Consider the following 8701-nt stretch of genomic DNA (forward strand, 5'->3'; position numbering starts at 1 on the left):
GGGCGGGAGGAACTGAAGGCTCTCTTGCTCGAGAAGAAAAAGGACAAGAAATCTGTGAGTTACATTAACCCGGGAAGAAGGCTCAAAGGATAGACTGCAGGAATCAAGATTAGAATTCCGAAGGATCAAGAAGAGGGGACAGATTCAGAAGATGAGAATGTTGATCTCTTCAACCCTGAGGACGATGATGAAGATTATGAGAATGAACAGTACTCTCCAAGAGATGGCAAGTACAAGTTGCTGGAAGAACGCATGCTAGCTATGGAGGGTCAGAAGGCGCCCGGTCTGGATTTCGAAAACTTGGGTCTAGTATCTGATGTGGTCATTCCCCGCAAATTCAAGGTCCCCGCTTTCACTAAGTATGATGGGGCATCTTGTCCTCAGATGCATCTGAGAGCTTATGTGAGAAAGATTCAGCCGTATACCACTGATAGAAAACTATGGATCCATTTCTTCCAAGAGAGTTTGTCTGGCACCCAGTTAGAATGGTACTATCAGCTCGAGAGCTCTGACATCCGCACCTGGACTGATTTAGCGACAGCTTTCTACAAGCATTACCAGTATAATTCTGAATTAGTGCCTACTCGGATACAGTTGCAGAATATGACTATGGGATATAAAGAAAGCTTCAAAGAATATGCTCAAAAATGGAGAGATTTGGCCGGCAGAGTCAAACCCCCCATGACTGATCAAGAATTAATGGACATGTTCATGAGCATACTGACTGGCCCATTCTACAGCCATCTATTGAGAAGTTCCTCATCGGGTTTCATTGAACTTATATTAACAGGTGAACATGTTGAAAGCGGAATTCGAAGTGGAAAGATACAGGCGGCTACCTCTGATCCTCCGGAGACTCCTTATGTCATCACTGCTCCTCTGCCTGATCATGACGAGACTGTTAATGCTGTAGAAGATGCTAATAGCGATTGCGACCCGGATAGCTGGATTTTCTCAACAATTGGTGACAGACTCAATAATTGGAAAGTTGAAGCCACTATCCCGATTTCCTTTAGTCAGGAGTAATTGTTATTGCTATTTTAGCATTTTAAAGCATTGTGTCTATGCCCGGGGCACAATAGCTAATTTTTCAAGGGTTTTGTCATTTTCATAAGCATATTCACATTCAATGAATCAATGGACTTTTTGCATTCAAATATTGCGCTCTTTATCTTTCCTGTCATCTTTCAAACAAGCTATGTTTTCTTGCACACACTCACGTAAAAAATTGCGTATCCATATCCACTCTGGATCCTGTTGATAATAATCCTGCTGCTGTTCATTATGACTTTGAAAATCCGATCTACCAAACCGACGATGGGAGTGAGGAAGATTGTGAAGTCCCTGGAGAACTTGCCAGACTGGTACTATAAGAAGAAAAGACTATACAGCCGCATGAGGAGTCAAATGAAATCTAGGTACTGAAGTAGACAAGAAAATTACTGAGGAAAAATCAGGAGACAATATGGAATGATGAATGTCAAGAAGCTTTTGACAAAATCAAGAAGTCTCTCCATGAACCTCCAATTCTGATGCCACCAATTGAAGGAGGACCTCTAATCATGTATTTGACCATGTTTAGAAAATTCAATAGGGTGTGTTGGGACAACATGAAGAGTCTGGTCGAAAAGAGCATGCAATATACTACCTTAGCAAAAGGTACCGGCTGTGAAACAAGATACTCACAGCTCGAGAAAGCTTGATGTGCTTTGGCTTGGGCTGCTCGCCGACTAAGACAGTATATGTTGAATCATACCGCTTTATTGATTTCTAAGATGGATCTTATCAAATACACATTTGAGAAACCTGTTGTCTCCTGAAAGAGCTATCACTGATAATGGTGCTAATTTGAACAACAAGATGATTACTGAACTCTGCATGCAGTTCAAAATAAAACACCATAATTCCGAAGTGGCGACTTGGTAATAAAACGTATCATTCTACCACAAGGTGATTCTAGAGACAAATGGACTCCCACATACGAAGAGCCATTTGTAGTTAAGAAGGTACTCTCTGGTGGAGCCATAATACTTGCTACAATGGACGGCGAAGACTTCCCGCATCCCGTGAACATGGACATAGTTAAAAAAATACTACGCATGTACACCCGGCAAGTCGAAAACCTGAAAAGGCGGCTTGGGCAAAAAAAGGGTATCCTGGTGGACTGAAAACCTGAAAATGCGGTCCAGGCAAAAATTAGGGATTAAAGCGTATGACTATGTCCCGTTCTCGGTCATCTTCACCCAAGTCAAAGGGACTGAACAAGCCAATCACTTCTATCCGACAGCAGGAGATGAGACGCTTGAAGACATAATGATAGTAGCAGAATTAAAATCAATAGGACTTTTCCTTCATAGCTTTTTCTTTGTTTTCTCGACAATTTCCTCTTACTAGGATTTCTGTCTCCTTGTACACAAATTGCCTGTTTATAAGCCCTCTTTCAAAATCAATACAATTTTGTTTCCAAAAAAAAATGCTTTTGTTTTACTTTCTCTGTTTTGTTTGCGTAAACGTCCATTGATTTAGATTGAATTGGTATATGCATTTGAATATGATCGATGTTTATCAAAAATACATGCATAAAACGGAAATAGCAATTACAAAAGACTTCAGGATCGAGGAGAAGGTCTAACCATGCTTTCCAATGAATCTGGTTGCTAATTCTATTCCCCAGCATAAACCAGCTATTCCCCCAGAAGAGGATGGCATCACCAGACTGGTCATCTCTTCCATACCCAGCCGGGCTCTGTTGAGTGTTTCCACCATCAGACAGAAATCAAGTATCCCCAGCTAAGAAAGGATCATCAATACAAATATCTCCGACTAGAAGACTGAGATTTATCTTCCCCAGGAAGTCGCCAGAAAAAACTGTTCAGACGCATAATTCATTCATTACATCATTTCACATCATGCACATGCATACAATGACCGCATTTATGTTCAGAAGCATAAAACATCCCATGCATCATGACATGGCATAAAGCTAACTTTATTTTTCAGGTTAATTATCCTCCCGATACAGTCAAAGTAAAGATCCATTCAGACGGATATCTTCATCGATTACATTCGAGATTCAGAGACATCTTTCAGATATAATCCATGTGAATATTCAGTCTGGCTAGCTCTGATATCCTCCTAAGGATGGTATCTTTAAGCCCATCCCGGCCATTTATTGCAAATACAACGTCTACAAATACGATCAGATACAGTCTAACGTATGGTTCATTCTGATTCAGCTCAACATATGACTCCTTCCACTCAGATACGATCTAACGGACGATCCATTCTGACCTTCAACTACTCCAATACGGTCTAATTTACGACCCAGTTGGACCTTTCATTTCTCAGAGACTACCTAGCGTATGGTACATTCTGACGTGTAGTCTAGCGTGTGACTACCCCCCTTTTCGTAATCAGATTCAGCCTAACGGACGGCCCATTCTGCTCAGAGACGGTCTAGCGTACGACCCATTCGGATGTTCATCTCCTCACAGGCTACCTGGCGTACGGTACATTCTGAAGTGTAGTCTAGCGTACGACTCCCCCTTTCATCCTCAGATACAGCCTAATGGACAGCTCATCTTGCAACTCAGATACGATCTAGCGTACGATCCATTCGGATCTTTCCTCCCCAGCAAAGTCATCCGCCTAATGAACAACTCACTCTGCTATTCAGATACGGTCTAGCGTATGATCCATTCTGATCCCTTATCCCCAGCAGCGTATAACACACTCTGACTCCCCAGCGAAGTCGACAGCATAATGGAGGACTCACTATACGGTCTAGCGTATGACCCGGTATGACACTCATGTCTTCAGATATCGTCTAACGTATGACACAATCTGAAGCTCTCATCATCAAACTTCCTGGATGGCATCTTTAAGCCCATCTCCATCAAGACTAATTGACAAGTGCAAATTTTGGGGCATTCTAGTGTTCAATAATCTTCCACCTCCAGACCACGAATGGCGTACATGCCATCCTAACTCTCTCGGTTCAAGAATATTGAACAGGGGCAGCTGTCATACCCCAAAATTTGCCCATTAATCTTGCGCAACATTTCTCGAAGCACTCCAACTTATTCTGCAAGGCATTGACCTTAAAGGAACAAAAGCCCAGCTCACAACAGGCCCAATCCAGAAAAAGGCCCAAATTAGCTTGCTCGCTAGGCGAGCAACTCCTTCGCCTAGCGAAGCTTGCGAATACCAGAATGATTGGGCTTCATTCTGAGCCCATTAGGTCACAGATGGCCTGCTCGCTAGGCGAGCATATCCTTCGCCTAGCGAACCCTTCGCTACAACGCTCGCCTAGCGAAGCTTGCGATATATCAGAATTTTCGGGCTTCATTCTGAGCCCATTAGGTCACAACAAGAGCATTATAAATAGCCAAGCTTCAGTCAGAAAAAGGGAGAACGAACCCAGACGAAGACGGACAGAAACCCTGGAGACCAACTCAGAGAATTCCGAGTAAAGAAACCCTGCAGGCCGCTCATCCGCACCGAAGTTACCTCCGCCCTACTCCATCTGATACCAAGAGTGGTCAGTCCCTTCAACATCGCAGCTCAGTTGCAAACAGGTTTGCGCATCACTACTGTTTTACGCTTTTAATCGGTAATCGCTACATATCATGATTAAATTTTCGGATATGTAATTTGATTTCACATGTGAATTTAAGTATGCCTGAATATCCTGAATGTTTGTCCATGCTATTCCTGTAATTAAATGCCATAAAGTTCAGGGTGCCGGAATCATGCTGCTATCAAACTCAAAACCCGTAGCAGCTCGCTAGCACATCGCTAAGCGAGCCTGTAGCGAGCATTCGCTAAGCCTTCGCTAGGCGAAGCAGGAGCGAACGGGGCAGTGGCTGTTTTGTTTCTTTTCTGTTCTGCCTTATGTTTATCTAATCAAGATTTATTATAATTCTGCATCATTTGGCTTGACTTTATGACTGTTGTTTTTATGTTGTGGTGCAATTTTCAATTGTACTCTATCTCGATGTTCTAACCCGTGTGCTGAATTGTGTAAAGGCTTACATATTCCCGAGGAAACGGCCGGCTAGGTATTCCACTTTATGTGTGGGATACCCTTATGGAGATGGATTCTGAATTACTTAATTTTTATGTGGAGATTCATCCTAAATTCCCTAGCTGATTTTAATGTATTGATTTCGTCGATTTTAATGTGGACCTAATTACTTAATCGATTACGGCTATCTAATTAATTGTAAAACTTTGCCTTTAAATATGCGATCTTGGACTTCTCTTTGTTACCCTACGATATCACGGTATTACGGTCATGTCCCGCGAATGTGGGGATATACTTAGCAAAGACCCTTCGATTAAATCATCATAAAATAAATCATAGTCCCTCGGATGTTGCCTTCGAATATATGATTTTGTCCCTCGATGACCCTTCGGTGTAGCCTACGGTTAGATGATGATCGTCCCTTCGAATGCTAAGGTATCCTTACAAATGTTGCCTTCAATGACCAATCGATGACCCTACGATGACCCTTTTACATCCAAAGGATAAAACTACTTACTTCTCAATAGTAAGGACAGTTTTACCCTCATAAGGATAGGAAATGCCCATAAAGACCTTGGGTAGGTATAACTCTTAATTGCTTACTCACAACTAAAACTACTTTTCACACCTCACACTTTTCAAAACCTCCATTAGAAAATCACCACTTGGCATACATTCGTACTAGAATCATTGCCGAGTTATATTTTTCTAAACAACTTTCTAAACTAAACGAGATAACCACTTTGTATACATTCATGCAAGAATCATTACAAAGTTAAATTCTCTTTTCAAAACATTTTCTAAACAATTCACAACCACTTTTTCCAGACAAACATAAGTGATCAAGCAATTAAGAGCCCATGGATAATCATGGATACAGAGGCTGCTAACACCTTCCCTTTGTATAATGTACCTCCCGAACCTAAAATCTAATCAAGGTCTTTCCTGTTCTTTTCCACCTTTCCTTATTGGATAAAAGAAAAGTCGGTGGCGACTCTTGCTATCCGCGACATTTGCTTTCTAAAGCAAAAACACAAAAAGTCAGTTCACCGTATGACAGTGACCAAACACCCAAATTTTGTGAAATTAACTTTAAGACCCTCATCACACAACTGACTGATACTAATCAAATTAGCAATCAGACCTTTTACCAACAAGACATTATCAAGACTCGAAAGTCCTGTACAGGCTAGTCTTCCAATTCCTTTAATTTCACATGTAGCCCCATCTCCAAAAGTGACATAACCAGTTGAGTAGGACTTGATGTTTTCCAAGAACTTCTTAACACTTGTCATGTGTCTAGAGCATCCACTGTCAAAATAATAGTCTTCTCGAGCTGAAGCTCTAAGAGAGGTGTGAGCTATGAGACTAGTGTTTACATGCTTGGTATACACTCTTTTCTAGTGTTAGGCACCATTTGATTAGCTATGGGTTGTGTTGGATACATGGGATAGCCATAAAGTTTGAAGCAGAAAGGCTTTATATGACCATATTTTCCACAGTAATGACATCTCCAGCGTAGTAACTTGCCTCCAGTTTGAGTATTCTGATGTCTGACACGATGTTAAGTCAGATGTTTAGACATTACAGGCTCAGGCTCCCTTTTAGGAAGAACAAAGTTGGTCATAAAGCTTTCTCCTTGTTTGTCCAGAGATTGATGATTAAAGCCAGTCCCCCTCAGGTCTCTGTCGCATATCGAAAAATACGATCCCTTGCGATGGTCGCGAAAAAGATTTAGTTCGAATAGAGTCGCCACCGAACTTTATTTACCCCTAATTAAGGAATAGGAAAATATCGATAAAACCTTTCAAAAATAGAATAATGGTCGTCGCAACCATATTCAGGTTTGGGAGTCGATTACGCAAGGGGAAGGTATTAACACCCCTCACGTCCGTTATACTCAACGGGAACCTTTTAGTTCTAATTTGCGATTTTAATGTTAGCTAAATGTTGTTTGTTTTTCTTCGAGTGATAAAAATATTGAAAATAGAGATGGACGGGAACTTTAGAAGGGGAAAGGGAGGTTTTTTATTAGTGTGCTCGCCAAGATCTCGCAATCTCGTGCCTACGTATCCTTATGGTGCAATAAAGAAATCAGAGCATTCATAGTTCAGGAAACTACGGTTGGTTGGTGTCTTTTAGTGAATAACTGTTTAGATCACGTTCTAAAGGCTAAACGTTGGCTTGTTTTGCTCTCGGCGAAGGCTTAAGCACTAGTTTGTTATGCGCATTAGAAGGGATTAAACAATGTTCTTTCTGAAAAGAGTTTTAATCACACGGGGGTGACAAGTTGGGTTAATATGTTGAATGTTTTTGTTTGATTGGTTTCGATCGCACGGGGGCGAGGGCAGATAAATTTGATGTGTTGAGATATTTTATTGGATGACGAATACTCGGATAGTCGAGTAAGACAACTCGTATCCCAATAGACAAGGTGAGGAATCGAAGGCTCTAGACCATATCCATTTTCATCGTTAATTGTAAAAGGAGTTTGATAATAGTTAAGGTATTTTAAATGGATGACGAATACTCGGATAATCGAGTAACACAACTCGTATCTTAATAATCAGGAAAGGGAATAGAAGACTCTAGACCGCTTTCTTTTTCATCTGAGTGATTATGAACATAAGTTTATGTATGGTTGACGTATTTCAGATAAACGACAAGTACTCGAATGGCTGAGTAAGACAACTCATATCCAAGTATTTGAGGAGAGGAATCGAAGGCTCAAGACCATCTCCCTTTTCGTGTAGTTTATGAAGATGATTTGATTAAGTTGTAATTTTGTGGAAAAATGGCAATTATTTGACTGACCGAGTAAGAAAACCCGTATTCAAACAATTGAGGAGAGAAGTTGAAGGCTCAAAGTCATCTCCCTTTTCACTTCGTTATTATGAAAGATAGTTTGATCATAATTATGTTTAAGCGGATAAAAAATGATAGGAACTATTTGACTAACCGAGTAAGAGAACTCATATTCAAATAATCGAGGAGAGAAGTTGAAAACTCAAAACCATCTCTCTTTTCATTTCGTTGTTATGAAAATTAATTTAATTTAATTATGGTTAAGCGGATAAAAATGATAATTATCTGACTAACCAAGTAAGAGAACTCGTATTCAAATAATCGAGGAGAGAAGTTGAAAACTCAAAACCATCTCCCTTTTCATTTCGTTGTTATGAAAAGTAGTTTGATTTAATTATGGTTAAGCGGATAAAAAATGACAATTATTTGACTAACCGAGTAAGATAACTCGTATTCAAATAATCGAGGAGAGCAGTTGAAAACACAAAACCATCTCCCTTCTCATTTCGTTGTTATGAAAAGTAGTTTGATTTAATTATGGTTAAGCGGATAAAAAATGACAATTATTTGACTAACCAAGTAAGATAACTCGTATTCAAATAATCGAGGAGAGGAGTTGAAAACACAAAACCATCTCCCTTTTCATTTCCAAATAAAATGGTGTTTAATCGTAATTAGATGATTTAATTAATTTGACTAGAAATACTTGACATTGGATCAAGATTTGAAATGATTCATATGAACCTAGAAGTTGCTTAAGTGAGTTTAATCAAACATATAAAAAATGAAAACTCAAACAAATTTACGAACTAACTCAATGATTGATTTTAGGTTTATCAATAAAGTATTAAATCCATGATTGTTTTTAAG

The sequence above is a fragment of the Lathyrus oleraceus genome, chromosome 4 (genome assembly GCF_024323335.1).
Source record: "Lathyrus oleraceus cultivar Zhongwan6 chromosome 4, CAAS_Psat_ZW6_1.0, whole genome shotgun sequence".
Taxonomy (NCBI): domain Eukaryota; kingdom Viridiplantae; phylum Streptophyta; class Magnoliopsida; order Fabales; family Fabaceae; genus Lathyrus; species Lathyrus oleraceus.